Genomic DNA, 23,672 nt, shown 5'->3' with positions numbered 1-23,672 from the left:
GAAGGGAAGGGAAGGGAAGGGAAGGGAAGGGAAGGGAAGGGAAGGGAAGGGAAGGGAAGGGAAGGGAAGGGAAGGGAAGGGAAGGGAAGGGAAGGGAAGGGAAGGGAAGGGAAGGGAAGGGAAGGGAAGGGAAGGGAAGGGAAGGGAAGGGAAGGGAAGGGAAGGGAAGGGAAGGGAAGGGAAGAATGAAGATATATTTCTTGTCAGCAGAATGGAGAGTTGCTGTGACAGACAGCAGTACCACAGTGTCTACCTGCCTGGAAGTATTTTTGCTCAAGGAGATCATTTGGCTCTTTTATTTCAACTGATAAGCTACTTTTATAGTCTTAAATCTATTCCATATTGGCAATGTTAGTTACAAACTGCATAGTTCATATACCGTGGTTTACAAGTGAAGCTGAATGCAAGAAAACCCCTTTAAACTCTTTAGGATGTCTTTATTTTCCTCCAAGATCACCTTCTCCATTGCACTACATCTATGCTTGTAACTGCTAATGCAACATTTGATCCTAACCTACAAAACAATATTGGAGTAATCAGCCTGAATAGAAAAAAAGGTCTGAGGTGTTATATACCTACATGCAGTACCTGTTGGTAGTGAACGTCTCATTTCCAGCATATGCCTATTTAAAGATGGAAATTTAGAAATGTTGTTACTGTGGTACAATAAGTCTTGATATATAAGCACAGTTTAGCTAAATGATTTCCTCACAGAACCAAAGCTGTGGCCATTACTTGAACTTGAGCTACAAATGTTACACTTCGCATATTAGTTAAAAGAATTACAATGAAATAATGTTTTAGACAATTAATTTTTTTACTCTCACTCTACATCACCAAGATTTATACAATTTAAAAACCATTTGTTGGCATGGAAACATCAGCTTAATTAAAAATGGATTAAACTAATTAACATAAAACATATCATGCTATAGAGTGCTTGATGTAGAACACATCAGGGGAAACAGAACATTTTACATTATCATTTTGTGTCTCTTATCTATTGCAAATACTTTGCTTCCATGAGAATTTACATGCTTGATCTTCAGGTTGTCTTCCAAGTAATTTTAAAGGTTCCTGTTTCAGCCAAGGTGGACCCTGTGTGTATATATATTGTATAGCCCTCACGCTAGTTCTGATTTCTAATTGTCCATCAGGGATCACCATGTGATATTTCATCTTCTTTCCCAGATGGAAATTTTATTTCATATTTGAGGTTCTAGCACACCAGAAACTGATTGGGTTAAACAGAAAATGAAGATGCAATGTAGCAAAATGATCCATGCACTACTGCCAATTTGTTAAATTACAGGATGACGGAAGAAAATACTAAGTATTTAGCTAAACCACTTTCCTTGAAAAAGAAGCCTTAAAGATTCAAAGCTTCTTTCCGGGAGCTGCCTTCTCTCCCTATAATGTCATCATGCTATATGATCTTCCACTTGTGTTAGGATGAATAAGCAGCTGTTTCTCATGCACAATTTCTTTTTCATTTGAATGTCTTTGGATAGCAGCCACAGTTTTCAAAAGAAATATTGAAAAATTTCATTCAGTCTCTGACATTACATCAATGATTACATCAGCTTTATTTCATGGATCTACATATATTAGTTAGTGTAATTCTGGCTAGATTCTGAGTTGCTCACTATTAACTTCTACAGGAAGGTCAATTCTTAATGCAACCTGCTGCCTAAGCCTCATGAAAACAGACTCTCTCTCTGCAAGGGCAGAAGAATAATGGCCTGGTGATCAGGCTGAAAAATCAGAGTGCAAGGGCAGACTCATGAGGGGGGTTTTTGTGTTGCTTTTTTCTTTGTTTGGTTATTTGTTTTACAATTTTAAATAAATTATAATCAAAGGGTGCTTGCAGATTTTTTTTCTAATAGGAAGCAACTTCTCCTTGCAATAGAAATCTTGTAATCCAACAAGCAGCTGCTGCTTCATTCGAGTGCAGGACTTAGATAATGTCAAAATGTCATATCTTAGGCATGTAAGATGACTATAAATGTGGAGTAAAAAACCCAAATATCTCAATGATGCTTGAATTCTTGGATTTCACTCCTCACTTCTCCTTACTCTTCTTATGCCCAGTTGGGGGCTGAAGGAGATAAAAGACTGAAATCCCATTTAAAAAATATAAATTTTGCATTGCTCTCTTGGGTGGTTATAGATGCTTGTCTTGAAACACTAGGGTTTCATTTCTTGCAGGATGTGAAAGATCTATTTTATTGAGCAGCTCAGTGTCAGCCTTACCATTCAGCCCTTAATATGGCACAGAGCAAACACTGCTATGCCTAGCAGGTGGCCTGAGGGTTCCCTGTCAGCATTTTTGTCATGAACTACAGGAATAGTAAAACCATTCACACAGTTCTGAGAACTCCAAACACTTTAATATTGCTCTAAGTTTCCACTTGAAATCTAAATATAAGTGACCTTTCAGAAGAGTTTTTATTTTAAAAAGACCTCATTTACGTGACTGGTTGGTGAAGTGACATCCATACTCAAAACAATTTAAGGCTATTGGTTTCTCTTTGTTAACACAAGGCTTGTTGACTAGAAAAACATAGTAAGACACCAGGGCCAAAAAAACAATATACAAAATCAGTGTCATAGCATAAGTGTTTGACAAAAAACACATAGGAAAATCCAATGTGCCTGAGCCTTGGCGTGGTTCAGATGAGGCTTCCAACAAGCAGAGAAGGTATACTGAATACTAAAAATATAAAGAGTTGAAAAAAGCTATAGACGCCAGGGATTTTATACTGTGTGTTCAGCTGAAATCCTGATGGTGACCCACTGAGGAAAGGCTGAAAGCTTCTGAGACTCCAAAAACCCCAAACTCTGAAAAAGGATTAAATGAGACTCAGTTCCCGTTGTTAAGATTGAGAGCAAAATATCCATGTGTATGTGACATAAGCTATGGCTGTGATTTTAACCTGAGAATTGTATAGGACCAGAAGCTTTAAGGTTTTAAGCATTTAAGGATATAGATAGTAACTTAGCGGGGTTTTACAAGCATCTTGAGCACCTGGATACCTAATTCCCACATGAAGATGCTACATTCTATATCACACCAGCACATATTTACAATATGACTTAAGCTTTTATATCTCAGAGACACTTTTGATAGTTTATTCTAATCACCTTGCTAAAATATCTGAGAAAAGGATTATTTATATCCTAAACACATTCTTTGAATACACCCGTTACATGACAAAAAATCAAACATTAATGCTAATTGTGAAAAAGCAGCATTAGGGATTTGGTAATGCTTTGTTCAGTATCTGTACCCTTAACAGACTACATATTTTAAAAATGTTACTGCACACATTTATGCCACTGTGTAAATTTTTAAGACTTTGTTCCTCAGGGGAAGAAAATTATTGTTTTCTTTTATGGCCTGAGCAGTATTTGGTAAATAGTTAAATATCTGTTACTTTCACTACAACATACACCACCCCCACCGCCACCCCCCGCCAGGTAATGGCAACCAAAATCTCATTACCAAAATTTACTATCTGTGTAACAAGCTGATTCTGCAGGTAGTTTGATTCTGAGCCATATTATTCTGTGGCAAATCACCAGGCATGTTCATTCATGTAGACTTTTTTTTTTCTCAACAACCAATTTGTAATTAAATTTCATAATGAAAGAGAAATTGCATAAATAAAGAGTACATACAGAACCATCATTAATAATAATAATAGTAAAGTAGAGTAATTTGGCTATGCTTTTACTTGGTCAGAAGGCTTACAATTTGGCTATAACACAGAAATACCTGTATTTTCTAATAAATAATTGGTTCATTTTCTCCTACAAATACTAATTCATTAAGGAATACCAGCATACGTAACCATAATTATGTGTGTATTTATGTTCAAGAAGGTTACCACTTCTTTAAAGACAGACCCATTCTTGCACACCATGTTGAACAGATACCTAAGTTCATGTTTATTATTTCAGAGAAATAGCTTAAATAACTATGGTAATATAGCACATTCCATCCCAAAACTTGGAGCACATCTTATTTTGATGCAGATGTACAGATGCAGAGAGAGAGAGAGAGAGAGAGAGAGAAATTGTACTGGAACCAGAACATTCAATCATCTGTGATGGAATTTGGTACTATAAACACAAACAAGCTAGAATTTACAATCATATAAAATATATTTCAATAACAGTGCAAGAATTCTTTACTCAATCCCTGAAAAAACAAACAAACAAACAAACAAACAAACAAATGCTAGAACTGCAAGTCACATATAGATCAGTTATTGCTGTTGGTAAGATATTTTCATTAGATGAAATGTAGTAGCAATCTTGAGGTAGGAAAAAAGACACAGTTATTGCAAGAGCAAATTTTTTAAAAAGTTGACTAGACGATAGTATCCAATACTTGTCAAGGTGGGAGTGTAGTACATTGCAGTCACACCGTTCTCAGCACTAACTGGAAAACCTAGGAAGCATCATGTCTCCAGATTTGTTTCTTGCATTTTTTCTTATAGTGCTAAACACTTGGGCACAACATCTTGTTTGGGCCAGATGGACATTTCAGTCAGTTATTACTTTGGTTGATAAAAACAGTGTTTTGACAAAGCATTTGTCCTAGATCATAATTTGATGGTGATAAATTGAAATGTAATGTGGGGTTAATATTCCCATTCTTTGACAATTTTAACAACCTTTTGAGAACATTAATTCAAAGATTAAACAAATCCACTTGTTTATGTAGGAACAAACTCTGGTCCACATGAAGAATCAAACTTCCAAGGCCATCAATGGCAGTATAATTTAATTCTCAGTCACTTAGCCTCAGACAGGAAACAGAACACAATAAACTTAAAATTGAACTGTTAATCCATAGAATCTGGTCAGAATCCAGATATAATGTACATTGCTCTTTTTGAGGTGAATGATTGGCAAAGACAGCCACAAGGAGAAGACACAATTTTGCCAGAAGCTCATTATCTGATGTCAAAGCAAATTTTGTGTTTTATATCTGTGGCTGACAATGTTCTGGCTTGTGCTGAAAAGGCTGCATTTTCTGCTGCAGTGTGCCTCTGATAAAATGTTACTGTGCAGAAGGAAGAGAAACCTGCTTAGAGTCTCTTTTTTTAAGGGATCAGACATTTTTTAAATAACATTAAACCACAAGGCTGGGCAATGTTTTTGTTTGCTTGTTTGTTTGTTTGCCAGCTTGCTTGCCTATTTGTTTCTTTAATAATCACTTGTGTATTTGTTGTTTGCCTACTCTCGTGGTTGTTGTACACATTTATATTTTTAAGGAAGACAGTGAGTAGATCAAAAATATCTTAAGGCAAGTGCAAAAGATCACACAACCCTCATATTTGCTTTGTTATTTTCTGAATTACATTTGACCATTGTACTTTGATTCTGAGCTCACCATAATTTTATATTGTTTTGACTTCAGTAGCACTGTACAAAATTCATAAAGATCTGAGAGAAAAAGTGAATTATCTCGTCTGTTCAAGAAATATTAAAAGAAACACATACTATAAAAATGTAAGAATTTTATGCTCCAGAAATTGAAAAAATGCATAAATTTGACAAGTAAAACTGAATTTTAATAGAATTTCTGTTATTAAAATTGCTGAAGTTTTATGATACAAAGAAAGACATTTCTGTTGCTCCTATGATATAACTTGCAGTTTACCAAAATTAATAAGCAATAGCTTTCAGAAGGATAAAATGTTCTCTCTATAATTCACTATAAAGATTTAGTATTAAATTAGTAGGTATGATACCTCTACAGTGATTTGGCAATACACACTATGTAGGCTGGAGTTCAAAGGCACATTTCTTTTTTTGTAGCTTCTCAAAGATTTACATCCTGCTACTGATTTCTGCTAAGTAGTTTAATAACTGTAAAATGGCACTACAGTCACATACTCTTTTTTCCTCTCCGTTTGTGCTTTCAAGGGGAAAATTAATCACACACAGGAATAAGTGTTTAGGAAACTGAGACTATATCTACATATCAAGTAGTGTTCCATGAAAGAAGCAGACCTGCAGAGTGAAGCAGCAAAATTTCCTTACATTTTGGAGTATTCTTATGTTCCAGTTGAGCCAGGAGGAATGTTTTCCTCAAAGTACTTAAAAGAACATTTATTTTGCCAATGACAGCTGCTATACAGCACAGTGATGAAGAACAAAGAAACACCTTAAAACTGTAGATGCATGAACAACTGAATAATAGATAAAATCAGGGAGATAATTTTCCAATAACTCTTCTGGGGCCGATGCAGAATTTCTTACATACTGAACTATGCAAAACTCTAAGAAAGAAATAGATGCCAGTTTCCTCTTCATGGGATGCAGACAAGCCACCATATTGGAGACTAGATTCAGATATAAGCTTCTTGTTCTATATATTCCATGTCTTCCCATTTCCACTCTGATATTTTCCATATTATCTGAAAGAAGAAGGTGGCAGAAAGGGGACAGTCCATACACATGGCTGAATACAGAGGCAGCCTTACTAGTTGTATGGTACTGGGATGTGCTAGATATAAACAAAATTTCTGTGAGTTTCCCCCCATTCGCTGTGCATTCAGCATAATGGGTCTCATTCTGGCCTGTCTTAATACAATATGCACTCTACACTTTCACTTATCAAATTTTTTGAAAAATAATATTTTATATAAGCTATTACTGTACCCTTAAAATTACAAGTAGATGAAATAATTAACTTGACTGCCATGTCTACAACTTTTTAAATCCAGTTTATTCGAGATAGTTTCTTTTTAATTAGTTCTTGGCAGGCACTGCAGCTTTGATAGTAATTCTATGCCATATTCCAGTGAAGTGTTTCAGCAAGTTTCTATATCTTAAAGCTACAAAATAAAATTTGCAGCAAAATCCATTGTCCCTGTTCTGTAAACTCTCTGGTGACTAATCCACTGAAGATGAGATCATGCATATGTGCAGTGTTATGCAGGATCATGCTCATAATTGTAGGTACTAATTGCAGGTATTGAGATGTTTATTGCATCATTACTTCAGTTTTAGCTACAACCCAGAACTCTGATAAGTAGAAAACTGTATTGAGTTTGCATGGTTTTGGTAGGGGTGTGGCCACAGGGGTGGCTTCTGTGAGAAGCTGTTAGAAGCTTTTCCTATGTCTAATAGAGACAATGCCAAAAGAAAACATAATTTAAAAATCCCACGAATTTTCATCTAATGAGGGGAGTGAGAATATGTAAGAGAAACAGCCCGGCAGACACACAGGTCAGTGAAGAAGGAGGGGCAAGAGGTGCTCCGGGCATCAGAGCAGAGACTCCCCAGCGAAGACCATGGTGAGGCTGACTGTAACCCTGCAACCCCTGGAGGTTAACCGTGGAGCAGAGATCCACCTGCAGCCCGTGGAGAACCCCACACCAAAGCAAGTGGATGTGTCCAAAGGAGGCTGTGACCACAGGGAGAGCACATGTTGGAGCAATCTGTTCCTGAAGGACTGTACCTCATGGAAGGGACCCATGCCGGAGCAGATTGTGAAAAACTGCAGCCCATGGGAAGGACTCATTTTGGAGAAATTCAAGAAGAAGTGTCTCCCATAGGAGGGACCCCACACTGGAGCAGGGAAAGGGTGTGAGGAGTCGTCCCCATGAGGAGGAAACAGCAGCAGAAACAATGTGTGATGAGCTGACTGCAATGCCCATTCCCTATCCCCTGCATTGCTGTAGGGGAGGAGGTAGAGAATTCAGAAGTCAAGTCAGGCCTAGGAAGAAGAGAGGGCTGAGGGGAAGGTGTTTTTAAGATCTGGGTTTATTTCTCATTATCTTACTCTGATATGATTGGTCATAAATTAAATTAACTTCCCTGAGTCAAGTCTCTTTTGCATGTGATGGTAATTGCTGAGTGATCTCTCCTTGTCCTTATCTCAGCCCATGAGCCTTCCATTATATTTTCTCTCACATGTCCAGCTGAGGAGGGGATAGAGCAGCTTTGGTGGGTACCTGGTGTCCAGCCAGGGTCAAGTCACCACAAAAACATACAGAAGTGGATAGCTCAGTGTACATAGTTTCCTTTGCATTTTTCTGTTTGTAGGAAGCAAGTATACTTCTGGCGTATTACCCTGGAAATTGTTCTGCTTTTCATCACTAGAGAAGATAAAATCACCTTTAGTACAGATGCTGAATCTGATGTATCAGAAGCAGAGATCTGTATTTCTAACAGCATTTCTTTGTACGTATATACCACAATAAAGCAGGAGCCAATTAGTGACGGATGTTGAGAGAAAGCATAGTATATTTCTATACCCTACCCCAGATGAGAGATGCAGACTGTATAGATAGGAATTTACAAGACCTAAAATAGAACTGTAAGCTAAACAGAGCACAATAAAGCATCATCCTGTATGAATTGTGTTCTTGAGGCAGTGAGGAAATATCATTGTCACAGCTGGGATTTTACTCTTACTTGGCTTGAAACAGTTTCTGTGCTGAGTTAGAAAACCTCAAATTGGCTTTCTCATTGTGCAGACAATCCCTACATTACTGGGCAAACCCGTAAGTTCATGAGATACTGAGAAGGTTCCTTTGTTTTGCTCATATATCAGCTTCTGCTAGTGGTATTTCCTGCCTCTCCACCCAGAAAAAGATAAACTCAGCAATTCATGATGTCATTAATTTTAATTCAATTCCATAGGCAGCCAAGAAAATAAGACAGTCAATGTGGACTTTCACTCATGTGGTCATACCTAGTCTGAGAAAAGCCTAAAGAGCATACTTGAGTAACACCTGGATAAAAATGCTGCTGCCTTTTAGGAGTATGCACACATGTAATTCTGACGTTTTTGTGGTATACATAACTGCTGTCGTGTACACTCCAAATAGTTTGTCAATGAAAGAATAATACGCTAATTTGCTAGTAAACATCAACCAAAATATACACCCGTCATTTTGTAATTCTACTGGAATCAAAATGGATTGCCATCGTTCCTATTTCTGCTTATATGGTATGATTTCACAACAGTAACACAACAATACAAAGGGTTATTGTCAGATTTAGCATAGATCTTAGCAGAGTATGTTCCTACTGATGAAACTTGAAAAGTTTCATCAGTTTGCTTCAATGTTTTCGTTCTGTTTGTATGACCCAATTTTAGCTCATTGATGATAATACATTTTGATTTAAACTCATTTTGATGTCAAGTCAGTTTGATTCAATAATCCTGTTGAATGTAACTCATTTCAGTGTTTCCTGATGTGATGTTCTTGTACATCAGCAAGTATAGGAAGTTTATCTTTACATTTTTCGGAAGTAGAAATGGTTACCTATAAAACTGACAAACATAAAATTTTTATCTAGCCATTTTCTGCTCAGTGATGAATAATCAGCTTCAACTCTCCCATGAGATTTCCAATCAGTTTTAACTTCGTTCTTGGCTTACTAAACATATTCTTTAGTTCTCACTTAAATTTTAATTCATTCCAACATTATCTCTTGACAAGATGCCATATTATTTAGACACCAATTTCTTAACAAACAGAAGGAGAATATGCAAACATGATGTGCCAAGAATGTATGTTAGTGCCCTGAAAACTGCCAAGTTTTATAAATGATGATTTGCCTTGTTAATTATTTTGACAGGACTATCCATTGCAAAGCCTTATGACTATTTTTTCCCATTCCTAGATATCCTTAAAACTCACACCTAATATTTTCAGATAAATATCAAGCTCTCTTCTGTCTTCTGCTGGCAGAAATATGTGAAGCCTGGGGCTCTAGGATTGGCAATGAATTAGATAAAGTTCTAGTGCTACAAGTTTTAGCTGCAACCTTTGCAATTTTAACTCTGAAAATGATCAAAACAATTTCTCAGGAGTATAATGTATTGCATTTAAAATTCTGTTAGACATAGTTAATAGTACTTAATTTTTAAAAAATATATACTGCATTCAAGATTCTGATTTAATAGACAATGACATTCAAGATAATATGAGGCAAATATAACATGTAGAAGATATAAAAGCTTTTTAAAAAAATTGTATATCTTATAGGAAAATTGATAATGCATGGTCTAAATTTTAAATCATAATCAGTGTTTAGTTTTTTTAAGCATCATAATTTTATTTTCTGAGCAGCTCAGTGTTTCACATCTTGTTTGGGACAAGATCGTCTACCTTTCTATGGAGCCATTTCACTTCAAACATACTGTTTTTTCAGGAGGAACTGAAAATGGAGGCCTCATGAATCACATTACTGGACTAATTAGTAGATTTCATATTCAAAAGAGTGTACTGTCATATAATCTGACAGCCTTATTCTGAAATCATAGGACTGTTTCAAATCCAGTTGCTGTGTTTGAACAAAAACTACATCTTTTATAAGACATTAAGACATTTCTTATGAAAAAATTAACCCACTATCCCTTGTCTAGCTCTAAAGGTATCTCTGAACATTCTGTGCTCTTTTTCTATTTTTTCTAGCTATTGGACCTTACTGTATGGTTGTGATTTTGAATAACCTGTTACTTCAAATCCCTTTCCTACACGGTAAGTAAATGATTTAATCGCCTAGATATAGCCTTCTACTTAGTTCAAGATGCTTTATGTATTCCCTATGGAATACAGTCCATGACAAACTGTTGCTTTAGAGAGCTTACTCTTCCACAGGCCCTGTGACATATATGTCAGTGTTATGTGGAACTCCTGACATCCTCAGATATCACAAACTAACTTTTGAGACTTTATATATGGTGATAAAATCATGCCTTATACTTCAAAATCATGGTATTTTATTGGAAAGCTAAATATTTTGAGGTTTTGAAGGCTACATCATAAGGAAATTTTTTCAATATTTTAATCACTCTTTGCTGACCTTCGATACATCAAGTTCCAATCTATATGGTCTACTTTTCCTGTGTACATAGTACTTGTGTGTCTTTACTCATAATATTTTTCTCCTTTAGTCAATAAAGATGGTTTCTAACACTTAAGAGTGTAGAATAACTGGTAGAGTTCATCTGAGTTTAAAGCTATTATATTTCACATCCATGTTGAAATAGTTTTCATTATGTATTCCTTGCTCCATATTAATTCAACTTTTTGATGGTGATTTCTTCAGGGTTAAATGATGACATGAAGGCACAGACATGAACTGGTTTCACTGATTCCTTGTTTCTTGAAATGTAGTTGTAATCTTGATCATAGATAAATATGTTGCTTGTTCTGTCTCCAAAGCTGAAATGGTTCTCAAGATAACACAAGTTCTAAGACAAAATCTTTAATACAAACTCAGTATCTATGATGCTGTTTGCTTCTAAACTTACTTGAGTAACGGGTTAGTTGTGACAGCAGTCTCTCTTTCAAAGTTTCAATGGATATGCTAACATGAAATAAATTCAGATTGTGTGATTGCTACTTAAAATAATCTCAAGTAGAGTCTGTAGGAAAAAAAAATCACTTAGTTTAATATTTTAAGTATGAAATCCTAGAGTTAAACTCATCAGCATGAACATTAGTATATTTTTAAGCAGAGATCCAGATTACACTATCCTGTGTTTTAAATATGACATATTTACAATATACTGCAGGAAAATATTTTTAATTTTATTCACTGTGTACAAAACCCTTGGCTTATTAGGTGTTGCTAGAAAACAATTTTCTAGGATTCAACCTCACAAGGCACGCAGACTCAAAAAAGTCCTATGACCTGCTTCAAAAGGCTCTGGAAAGTCTCACTGAAACTAGTAGTTAAATTCTCTTTCCACTTTGTCTAATGATGAAACAATAATGCAGCAAAGCACTGAGAAATCATTTAACCTACACAAGGATATTGGTACAGATACTCCAATTCCCCTCTGTGCTCCATCAATACAGGATAATACAGTGCATTCAGGTTTCTGCTATTCTTAGCATAACTCCACTAGCATTAGTGGATTTCTAACAGTGGAGTAGTATTCTACAGTAAGGGGAATTAGTTACAGTTATTGATCATTAATTTGTTTGTGCTGCTGTTTCATCTGCTAATCCTTAGTTGTATGGGTGGTCAGAATATTGCTTTGTGCTGTTAACTCTGACTCTTATTTGATGGATTGTCTTTGATGAGTAGAATTTAAGATATAGCTGTGTATTGTCCAAATACCATCCTTATACAAAAAGCTGTTGTAGTCTTATTTGATATGCCTGTCAAGTGAATCGATTTGCTTCATTATTTTTCTACATAAGTTGCCAGCTTCACTATGAACACTCCAAGTCAGTTATTACAGTTCTTTAAAATGTTTTTCACAATATGATTTTGCTTTTTCTGAAGTTTCCCATGACATAGCCTTCAGTTTAGTGGGTTTCTGCAGTAGGAGGAACTGAGTTCCCCTAAACCTCACCAGAAAAGAACACAGAAACATGGATTTAGGGAGTCCAAAGATGTCAAGGTTTAATGCAAGGCGACAATAAACAGTGGCAGACACCCTCTGTTACCCCCTTTACCCTCCCTCCACCCTCTCCTTTGATCGGAAAGATGATAAGGAAGATAAGGAGAAAGGAATAGAGGTTTAGACTTCGAGTTGGAAAGGGTTTTACTAATGTTACTAATAAATAGAGAAAATATACAGAATATACAAAATATACAAAACCAATCTTGAATGCCCAATATGGAGCTACCGTCACCCCAGCAGTGGCGGAGCTGGGTGGGCGGAGCTGGCGTGGCTCCACCAGCTGAAGGGCAGGCACCCAGAAGTCATGGGTGGGACTTCACAGCAAACCAGAAACTGGATGTCAGGGACGCAGGGCCTGAGGCCTATAGATCACAGACATACAGACAGGGTCCTCTCTAGATGTCGGCCATAGTTGAAGGGAGCTTGGCTCCTGTGATAACCCTCTTATATAGGGGGTGTGATGATTATGGGATGGAATACTCAGTTGCTCAGTTTTAGTCACCTGTTCTGTCCACCCTTCCTTCCATGTCCTGTTATCAGTTAACCTTGGTTACCACAGTAATAAATCTAAACATGAGCTTCTTCTGTGTTCCATTGGTCCTTTTATCAGCACCAAGTACAGTGTCTGAGAAAAATATGAAGGCACTTAGAAGGCACTTAGCTGAAAGGAAAATTCACTAAAGGATAAACTGGTCTTGTTTTTAACAAAACCAGGACAAATGAAAACTACAAATCACATCTGAGACTAAAAAGGACTAAAATCCAAGATTATTTACTGGAATTCTTCCTTTTTCAGAAATTTCTGCCTTTTCAAAAATTAAAAATAAGGGATTATCATACAAACCTTAGTAGATGGTCAACCAAAGGGAAACATCTAGTTTATGCTGGGTATACATAGGATATAGAGACATCCAGATGAAAACAAGGACAGCAACGTTTTCTGAGTCTTACAGTCAAATTCTCTGAATTCTGTAAAATGAAAGGTTAATGATGAAACTTTAATATATAAAAGCATTATAAAATCATTTATCCAAGGGTGAAAATCAGAACATGTATTTTTGCCCCTATCAGTGCAGGGCTGTTCCTTAATAGTCTTTCATAACAATTTTGCTGTAATCAGGAAAAATAATGGTTGCCACTTTGACAGAAACTGTTGCTGCTTAGGTTTAAGACTTAAAAGTATCTGGCAGATATTGCAGACATGTAAGATTACTTACGCTTTAGGAGAACCCCCCTTATAATATTAGCAGTAAAAGTCATTAGAGTCTTACAATTAAATCAGACTCTTTCAGTAAGGGCAACAGTTCACTTCCCTATTAGAAGTTAATCATGTTATTCTTGAGAACTTTTTTGACCTAAAATCTGTAACCAGATGACTGGAATTATTTAGGTAATATATGTCTCACTATCAACAAGTCATGCTCCTGCAAGGAAATAAAGAAAGCAAGAACATTTGTTTTAAACACTTTTTTTTTTTTTTTTAATTTATGGCAAATGAAAACCTGAAATATATCAGTGGAATTGCAGTTAAGTTCCTAATTCTGCATCTCTAACCTTAGATCATATTTTATATCTATTTCTTGCACAAATTCAACTTTCGGCGTGCATCACAGCTGTTTCTGTGTCAAATTCAACTGTCTGTTGTAGCTTGGATTCAGAAAAGTGCCTAATTTTGAGAGCAAACAGCAACACTTCTCTCTTCTTCATGAAAACAGACAAACACAAGCAGCAGAAATGAATGAGGCAAGTTAGCTATTAACCTAATGGATAAAGAACAGGGAAGTTCATGTGGTGGAGTTTAAATCTCTGGGGTATGGCTCTTTGCAGCTCTAATTTAACAATTTGTTCAATTTCAAATACAGCTAAGAAACATTATAGCCAATTAGTTCCAGTAGGGTTATAAGGCTGTATGTTTAAATACCCACTTGTACGGCTTTCCTGATAAACTGAAATATGTCTCATCTCTTTCCAGGCTGTTCCACAATAGCAGCTGTTTTTTAAATTCTCATTTGGGACAGAAGTTAAAAGTCCTTGAAAATTAAATTACATTCATTCAAATAGGCTAAAGAAACATCTAAACCAACTATTAGTTAGAGGAATTTTATGTAGGTTATATCTGTCAAATTGGAACTTTAAAGGGACTTCACATTCAAAACTGCTACCATGTGAGCTTAAATAGCAAGTGTAATTTTAATTCTGTATTATTTATATATTTATTTTATGTTCAGACATACAAAAACTACATTTCCTGTGAATCTGAAAAAGAAGAATTCAAAAATAAACAGTACAGGATTGCCTAAAGAATGTTTTATAAAGATATCAAGTACATTTTTTATGTCCATCCAGTGAGACTGTTACCCCTAAGACTGGTATCTATGTTCTTCTGTTTCATATTGTTTATATTTTCTACAACTTTGAATGTGAAAAATGAACAGCCCTTACTTTGGAGTTTTGCAAGATGTGTCTACTTATTCATCCTTCTAAAATATATCTTACAAATTTATACCTGAATAACTTAACACACCAAATGAAAGCATGTCAGAGAAAAAGACATACTAAGCACAGCAAAAGAAGATGATGAAGGCATATTAAAACATACATTTTTTTAAGCCTGAGCCCAAAGATTACTTGCAACCATATTCTTAAGAACATTTCCTCTTTGTTATTCCAGCCAAAAGTATTATGTCCTGATCCAAGTCAAACACGAATTGTCATCCATATTTTAGGTTTTAAGTAGACTGGTATCATATACCATAAAACACAGGCTACATATTGTATATACTTATACATATATACTTATATGTGTATATGTATATATGTGTGTTTACTAAAATTTTATGTTATATAAACATATACATATTCATAGATACACATATTCACACACATACACATACACACACATATATGTATGTATTGGGCAACCAAATGAGTTATCTGCTGTCTAGTAGGCTCAAAGAATATAGAAATGATAACCTGTATATAACCTGTATCTTCAGGAATATTTAGGATATTGGCTACTCTTGAGTTGAAATAATAAAAAAATTGTCTTCACAAACTCCTTGAAGGATTTGAGAGTCTCTGTTTTGCACAAGATAATTATTTTTTAACTGATTCCCAGGGACCTTTTACATTAAAACCAAGCAGTTTCAAAAAATCCGTCACAACAAATGCATCCTACTGGAGATGCTTCACATTAGACCATAGTGTTTGTGTGTCATCCCTTTTCACAGCCCAGAAAACCTAGAGAGAAGTAATTCATATGTGTTTTCTATAACCAGAGATTCCTTAGTCAAGTCATTGTGTCAGGTCCAAATAGATACAGACTGAGAAGGCGACAATAAAGAAATGTTAGGCCAAAGGAGAAGTCTGCTGCCATGAAGCGTCGGTGAAGTCCTTGAAGAGACAAAAAAAATGGACACCCAAGAAAAGATCTCAAATTTATGTCTCTGACAGACACATTAAGTGTGATAAACATGTTTCACATCTAACACACCAGAAGGGAGACAGACCAGTTTAGTTTTACTTAATACTGCTCTTGGTCAGTCATCCCACACTCTGGATCTATTTTTCCTCATGAGAATTGGGATAATTAATATCTTCTCCACACATCACTGCACAGCAGGGGCCAGAAGCTTCCTGGGGCTGGCAGCTGGAAGCTTCAGGAGTTCCCAAGAGGTGGCGAGGTAGGGCCTCACCAGCCAGGCCTGTCCCACCACCCCAGTTGGGGAGCAGGGCAGGCAGAGGGGCAGCCAGGGACAGCCCCAGTCATGGGCATCAGGCACTTCCCTGGGGATGGTGATGGGCCAAAGCTGGACTGTATTGTCAGCCTGAGGGTGGGATCAGGATCAGGCCTGAGTGGGGAAGCAGAGTCACACGCAGCCCAAGATGTCCAGGGAGGGCTGTGGGGACAGGGACAGACCGAGGCCTGGCTGGGACATCAGCCTGCAAGTCATAGTCTGGGCCTAGATCAGGGATCGTGGCTCAGCACAGGTCAAGCTGCAATGAATTCAGCACCAGCCTTCTCAGTCTTGGTTGGACCACCTTATGCTGATCTTCAGGGCATGCTGCACAGATCAGTGGTATTAAGTTCTTCTCTACAGACGGTAGCTTGATCTGAAGGCTTGCATGGTGGAACTGATATACAGTCTCTATATCTTTTTCTTATCTGGAAAATATAATTACCTTAAATGCAAGAAGATTCTAATTAGGTTTTTTATCGCAAGATGATATACTTTATATGATAAACAACAGCTGACCATCATGATAAGAGTTTGCAATATTAATTTTTTTTAATCTCAATAAATTTTGTCTTCCGTTTATTTTAAATTTTACAAAATTATGTCTGATTCCTTTGATCTTCTCTAACTGTGCGTGAAGGCAGTGCTTCGCTCCAAATCAAAGCACAAAACAAGCGGCAGCATCTGCTTTTGTAACAGCTGATTCCTACCTGTGGAAGAGAGGAAAGAGCTTCCTCTGATAGACTTTGCTTGTGTCTCAGCCTCAGATAGACTGAGGACTATGTCTGCCTGATGTAATTACATGCTAGCTGACAGTAATTACATGTACATTTGGAAACTGACTAAGGGAGCATATGAGAAAAAAGTTATTTTCAGCTCTTCTCATCTTTTATCCCTCTTTTCTTACTTCTTCATTTATATGAGAAATTGTACTTGATGGACAAAACCGCTGTGGGCAGGGTAACCAGTGGCTGGTGGAAAAATAATGAATGGATGTGAGTTATCATTAAAGAGGAAAGGATTGCGATGATAAAGAGAAGTGAAATAAATGTTCTCTAAAATATTGTCCAGTTTTCATTTTCCACAGAATCTTGAGATGACAAGATTTTGAGAAGAAAAAAATATAACCAAACAAACAAAAAAACCAATCACAACAAAAAACAAACAAACAGACAAACAAAACTGGAAGAAATTTTACGTGCCTTAGCTGAAAAAAAAACTCACTAAATGTTTCAATCAATCAAGAGAAATAGTCGTAATGAATCTTTCTGGAACATTTTTAAGTTAATAGAAGGAGAGGAGTTATTTCAGGTCTAACTAATAAAAGACTGGATTGTGGAGAATGAATCTATCATGTTTGAAACAGACCATGAGATGCTCCAAACAGCAATTTGTAAAACATGGCATATCTTAAGTGGCTGAAACAGTTTGATTTTTTACATTTGAAAATATGTTCTGGTTTGGTTTGGGTTTTTTTGGGGGGTGTGTGTTTTTGGGTTTTTTTTGGGTTTTTTTGGAAACTTGTATCTTTAGCTTACTGTTAAAAGGATTGATTTGTAAAAATAAATTTAAAATACTCCGATTTTAAGATTTTTTCATTTTTTAGTCTTCTAACCTGGATGCTATAAGCATGAAAAATGGCTAGATTAGCAAAGTGTTCATGAGTGAGCAACTGACATAATGTTACAGTAATTAGATGCTTGGTAATATGTATGGAATTTTTCATTTCAATTTTATTGGCCTTTATTATGGGCATTAAATGTGTGCTCAGAGAGGAAATAATTGCTATGAGTTTATGTGCAGGCATAATGTAAAGTAACCATTACGAAAATCTGAAGCTACAAACAAAGAATTATAGGAAACCATTAACAAAAAAAAGTGTTCTGTAATGGAGTTGTAGCTCACACATAAATTGAGCTTAGTAGTGTCACACTGTCCTGGTGTTCTTTTATCCCCATGACAGACGTATTGGAAATTCTGCTGTTCAGTCTTCTTTTTCCTATACTAAGAAAACCTTGTTCTTACAATTTTCATGGCTAGGTCACTTCTTTAAAACTTTAATAATTCCTATTACTGTGCTCTGTCTTCTGTCTAGTTTGTCGTAATGCTTCCTATAGTGTGCTGGTCAAAACTAAGACCTCTGTTGCCACTGTTATTATAGTACCACATGGTAGGACTCAATAATAAATCTCTCTGTGCTACATGACAGTGTTGTTAAGGGTATCCCAGCAAAATTTCTACAAGAGCATCACCAATTTGTGATTATTTTTTAAATTTTTTTTTCAATTTGAACATCAATGACTGACAAATACTTCTTATTTCATATTTGTATGTTTGATGTTTCCAAGCTAAGTGTGATCATGTACCTTTTTTTTCATGGCATTTCGTAGTCTTTATTTCAGACTGTTTTTCTGATTTGTGAAGATCATTCTGTCTTCTCAGGTGTTTGGAAAACCTCATTATTTGCATTACTCGTATTGTTTAGACTTGTATTCTTAATGCCATCATCTCAGTCTTTCATGAAAACACCAATTAATGCCTGATCAAGTACAAACTTCTGTGATCCATGGAATTTATAATGGAATTTGACAACATAATATTTATAACAGGTCTTTCTACAGGTTTGAGGTTTCTTTTTGTCTTGTTTTGTTTTAACTATGGCCAAATAAAACATAACACTAATTTAAAGAAAAGACAGATTTACTTTTCCTGTGTTACAGCTCTGGAGATAACGTCTTTCTGTAAGGCAAAATTTTCTACCTACACCAGGAAATGTCTTAGCCATATATTAATGCTAGTGTCTCAGAATTATTCCCTTAGAAATAATGGATTATGCAGTAGTAAAAATAAAGTGTTTCCCACATATTATAAAAATTAGATATTCCATATAATGTGCTAAAAAGATTTATCCTGAATTTGTGATTCCAGAAGTCATCATGATGCTACAGCTTATAAATTTGCACTGAGAAAAGAGAGCAAATGGTAATGGAATACATTCAGAAGATGATAGGTGGAAAATTAACCTTATTCTACCATTAAGTTTGTCATAATCAATAGCTTTCACAAATACCATAAAGTATCCCTAATTTCAATCTATGTGCCCTATAAATTAACATCTAGAATAAATTACCTTTTTATTGTTATTATTGTGTAAGACCTTATCCTTGGAATTACTGTTAAGGTCACATGTAATAAAATTATGTCTTTAAAGTACAAAATGAGTTTGATAAGGCATGCAGAAGCCAAAAGTTAATGGTTCCAGATAAGCCTGTATTTCAAATATATTTGACATACCAGCAAATTGTCTGATATTCAGAAACTGCAAGTGTCGGGGAAGTATTTCATACTGCAAACTCACAGCCTTTTTGCTTGTTGAAATATAATTAATGGCAATCCTATAGATCAGATACACATTGTTAAATTTCACAAAGAGGCTAATAGTTCCTTCATTTATGAAAATAGGTTGCTTTTAAATGCACAGCCTGAACCTCATTTTACACCCATAGGTTCTCAGGATTCATTCTCTTTCACACAACTTTAGGCATTTTTTCAATGAAAAACACCAGGACTACATGAATTAAAGAGTAATTTAAATATATATGCACACAATAGAGAGACAAAAGGAGAGAAGAGTCAACTGTGAAACGAATTTAGTCTTTTCATCAATACAATACAATACACTATTTCTTACAGGATAAAATTCACTTTACCCTGAAAGCCCAAGTAGTCATTGTGTGAGAGAAAATGTGTGAATGGGATGAAAAGATAAAAATCAGACAGTTGTCAAAGTAAGCTAGGGTAGGGGGCTGTAGCAGAACTTCCCTGTGATGGCTATAGGAACTAATCCAACACAGAAATTAGGGCATCATTCACACTATGGCATTTAGAGAGCTTGTTGCACTTTCCTAAGGTTTATTGTATGGTTTCTAGGTAGGTCTGCTCAGACCACCTAGGCTGCTTTTCTTCCTAACTTAGGTTTGATACATCAGAATATACCCCTCCTGCCCTGGGCTCCCTACTTCTTCTTTGTGCCATGATTATAAGACAATATCACAAGCGTTTTCTGCTTTTGTAAGTTATGTTTCTCTTTATCCAGTTATAAAACTAGAAGTTCAGTTTAGACTGGATTTTGCAAATTCCAATGCTATTGGTAAGCATTTGGGACCCTGTCCTTTAAAAAAAGTTGATTCTGATTAGAGATATATAAATAGTCTATGTATGGCATAGGTAAAAATGCCAATTTACAAGCTAGATTTTGCCCTGGAGCTATGAAAAGAAAGTCTAATTTTCTGATGTCTCAATTTAGCTTGGCCTTGTTAAATAGACGGAAACATCACAGTGAAAGGCAGAGACTTCATGTTTTACCCATTAAAACTCATTAATTAATATAAAATGTGAATAATCATGAAATTTGGTCTTTTAGTATAAATCAGACCCATGGTAACTATAGGAAAGTAATGTAATTACCAAACCAATATTGTATGTAATAGATAACTTGTGAAGATTCAGTTTTCTGCCAAATATTGGAAGTTCATCCACTCCTTCACTCCGTCACTCCTTTTTTTTACTCCTACATTTTCTTTATTTTTCCTTAAATGTGCATTTGTGAAGAAATCAATAGTACACAGTTACAAGACATCATCTAGACACTGCAGCTCAATGTTTTCTTTCAAAGGGCTGTTTATCCTTATAGCATTTAATATGTATCTGATACTGAGTATCTGTAATCCTCAAAATTACATTTAAAATTTAAGTACACTTGCTTTCTGATAATCTCAGAGAAGAATTTTAAACAATGTTTGGGTGTAGGTTAATGGTGATGAAAACCAAAATAGAGATTTGAGAAAGGTAAACACCTGTTTGTTTTATTTTGTTTTGGTGTGTGTGTGTGTGTGTGATTAGTACATCTTAATTTGTTTTTGGTCCAAAGGACTTCTTTCTCCACATCTCCCACTCGATGCATTCTAAAAAAAACCCAGGCTTTTGACCTGTGTGAATTACATTATAAATTGTTACAGACTAAGATTGAGCAATGAGTAACTGTATGTTCCACCCTTGCATGCTTACTTGATTTCTTGTTCTATTACAAATTAGAGCCATTACAAAGTTATGTTAATGGGATTTCTAAGGAAAACTGATATTGAATGAGCAGATAATTTACTCTTGGATTGGTTTTCAAATTTTGTTCACAAAAGAACACAAACTGCTATGACTATTTACTATAAACTGACTATAAAAGGACTTACTGAAGGGCTTACTCAAGTTCTGCCTTGCTACGCCTAAGTCATGGACAGCACTTCTGCAGCAATGTTTCTCGACATAATAACTGGTAGAGGGTTAACAATGTCATCTATTAAATCAGATGTTTCTTAGGATGCTTTTGGAGAGAAACAAGAGACTAGTTATTAATAGATTTGTGGCTCATGGCAGAGACACAGTCTAATGTATGGTCTTTGGTCAATTAATAAAAAAATGTCTGCTCAGATAATATACGCAATTTCATACTACGGCTCTTTTTTTGGCTTTGTGTTCTTACTTCTGCCATTATATTCTTCCTCTATGTCTCATACATCCTGCCAGCTATTATTTTTAGTATATGACTGCCTATCGCCAAAATCATTCTTTAGTGGAAGAACATGAGTGTGTGGAAGGTACTTCCTGCAAAATTTACTGCACTTCGAAAGGCATCTGTCATGAAACTGATGTGAACAACTATCCTGCTATTTTCTACTTACGTGCATCCATATTTATTTCAGCTGTTAGCACTTTGAAATTCTAGTCCCTGATTCCTTGTCCTTTAATGTATCACACTCTGTCTTGTCGGGGATAAAATCTAACATTTAGGTTTGTTGACTGGTTGGTTTGGTTGTTTACTTGCTTTCTTATTTGTTGTTGATGGGATTGGGAGGATATATAGGATAAGCTGTTTCTACAAAATGCTTCCAAACATACACAAAATAATATCATCTCAGTGATCTACATTATGAAAATGCTAATGGAGTTACATTTGATCTAGTGAACCAAAGACAGCAGTTGAAATTTGACCTTAATCATTCAGGACAGTAGCTGATATTGAGAGGAATAGTTCAGAGGTTTAGGAAAACTCCCTCTGAGAATTCAACACAGGAAATTTTCTTTTCTGATATCCGTCAACAGACTTTTTCATTACCTTTATACAGACAGCTTTACAACATCCAAAAGGTATTTGACAGTCTAATTTGGAGGTATAAATGCTCCGTATCATTTGACTAATTTTCTTCACCTACTGATTATGTCTGACATAGCACATTTCAGAAAGTCACAGTGCATGCAAATAAAATGACAGAATAACAGTACTTACTTACAGTATTGCACTTACATTGATTAAGCATGGTGTAACTGGTAATAAATTATCAGCAAATGTAGCAAAAGGACATTCTGTTATGTCAGAGAGAATCTAAACTATCTAAATTAGCAAACAAGATTAATTACTATAGTTTTTATTACACAAAAGAAATACTTGCTTTCAGTTGGACTATATAAAACTGCTTTGGCATTTGCTTGTATTTATTTTTACTAGTGTTCATTAGGATTTTATCCTTTTTTTTAATGAAAGATCAACACCAGATGCATACTGAAAGAAGGAAAAAAATATTAGCTATAATGCTTGCAATTTGTTTCACTAAGTGCAGATAACTGCAGTGTATGTTTTGGTTCCTGTGATTTGCAAGTTTTCTACATTATTCAGGGGACAAATCCCAGGGATCATAGGAATAAAATGGGAACAATACCACTGAGCATTCCTGGCATTGTATACAGCAGATTCACTGCTCTGATTAACAGAAAAAAAAATCAACATTTAATATGTAACTGAATAATCATAACAAACAATAACATTCAGGAATGTATTCATTTATTCCACTGCTGAATAATGTGTATAACATACATTATGTGCATCATATAGGTTTTTTTGTATTATACTTGTTACTCAAGTGCCTTCCAATGTATTCTATAGTTTTTACAAACATGCAAGAGGCACAAGGAAAGGAAGAAATAACAGAAACAAAGATTGGCGTGTGTGTCAGAAAATGTTATGTAGGTAAAATTCTACCTGGAAATTCATAATATCAGTAAAACTTGGGGCAATTTCTTTATTTTAAAAATGTCAATTACTGTTGAACAGAAATGCTGGAAAAGCTCAATGAATAATGAAAAGACTAATTAATTTGGAATGAGGACATAAGTTAATTTGTGTGCATTTTTGAATTGTCATTAATATCAACTATAGTGTGAATTTTTTTTTAAAAAAGAATTATTTTTAGAAGAGAGGATGAGAGAATCTGCTGGCATTTAAAGAATTACTTCTACAGGTGTTTCCCTGTAATGCAGGCAGGACACTTCTTGTTATGCTCTTCAAGGCTGAGAAGGAACTAGCAGTTTTGAAGCCAAAAAACCCCACAGCAGTCATAATAGGCCCTGAATTCTCCCTGAATATCTCTTGGCAAGCTAAAAATATTTTGATCTTCCCATGACAATAGTTATAAGTATTTTATTATTTT

The 23,672-nt window shown here is 35.5% G+C and overlaps 1 long non-coding RNA gene across 1 annotated transcript in view; it reads right to left on the bottom strand.

Annotated features, from left to right (window-relative positions):
* LOC110357934 (uncharacterized) overlaps nucleotides 1-23,672 on the bottom strand; it is a 121,355-nt gene that overhangs the window by 21,931 nt on the left and 75,752 nt on the right. The window contains exon 2 of the long non-coding RNA XR_010472614.1: nucleotides 13,242-13,366. This is a non-coding gene — a long non-coding RNA (uncharacterized LOC110357934). The remainder of the gene's footprint in view (nucleotides 1-13,241; nucleotides 13,367-23,672) is intronic.

The sequence above is a fragment of the Columba livia genome, chromosome 4 (assembly GCF_036013475.1).
Source record: "Columba livia isolate bColLiv1 breed racing homer chromosome 4, bColLiv1.pat.W.v2, whole genome shotgun sequence".
Taxonomy (NCBI): domain Eukaryota; kingdom Metazoa; phylum Chordata; class Aves; order Columbiformes; family Columbidae; genus Columba; species Columba livia.
This window is presented reverse-complemented; position numbering and strand designations above follow the sequence as displayed.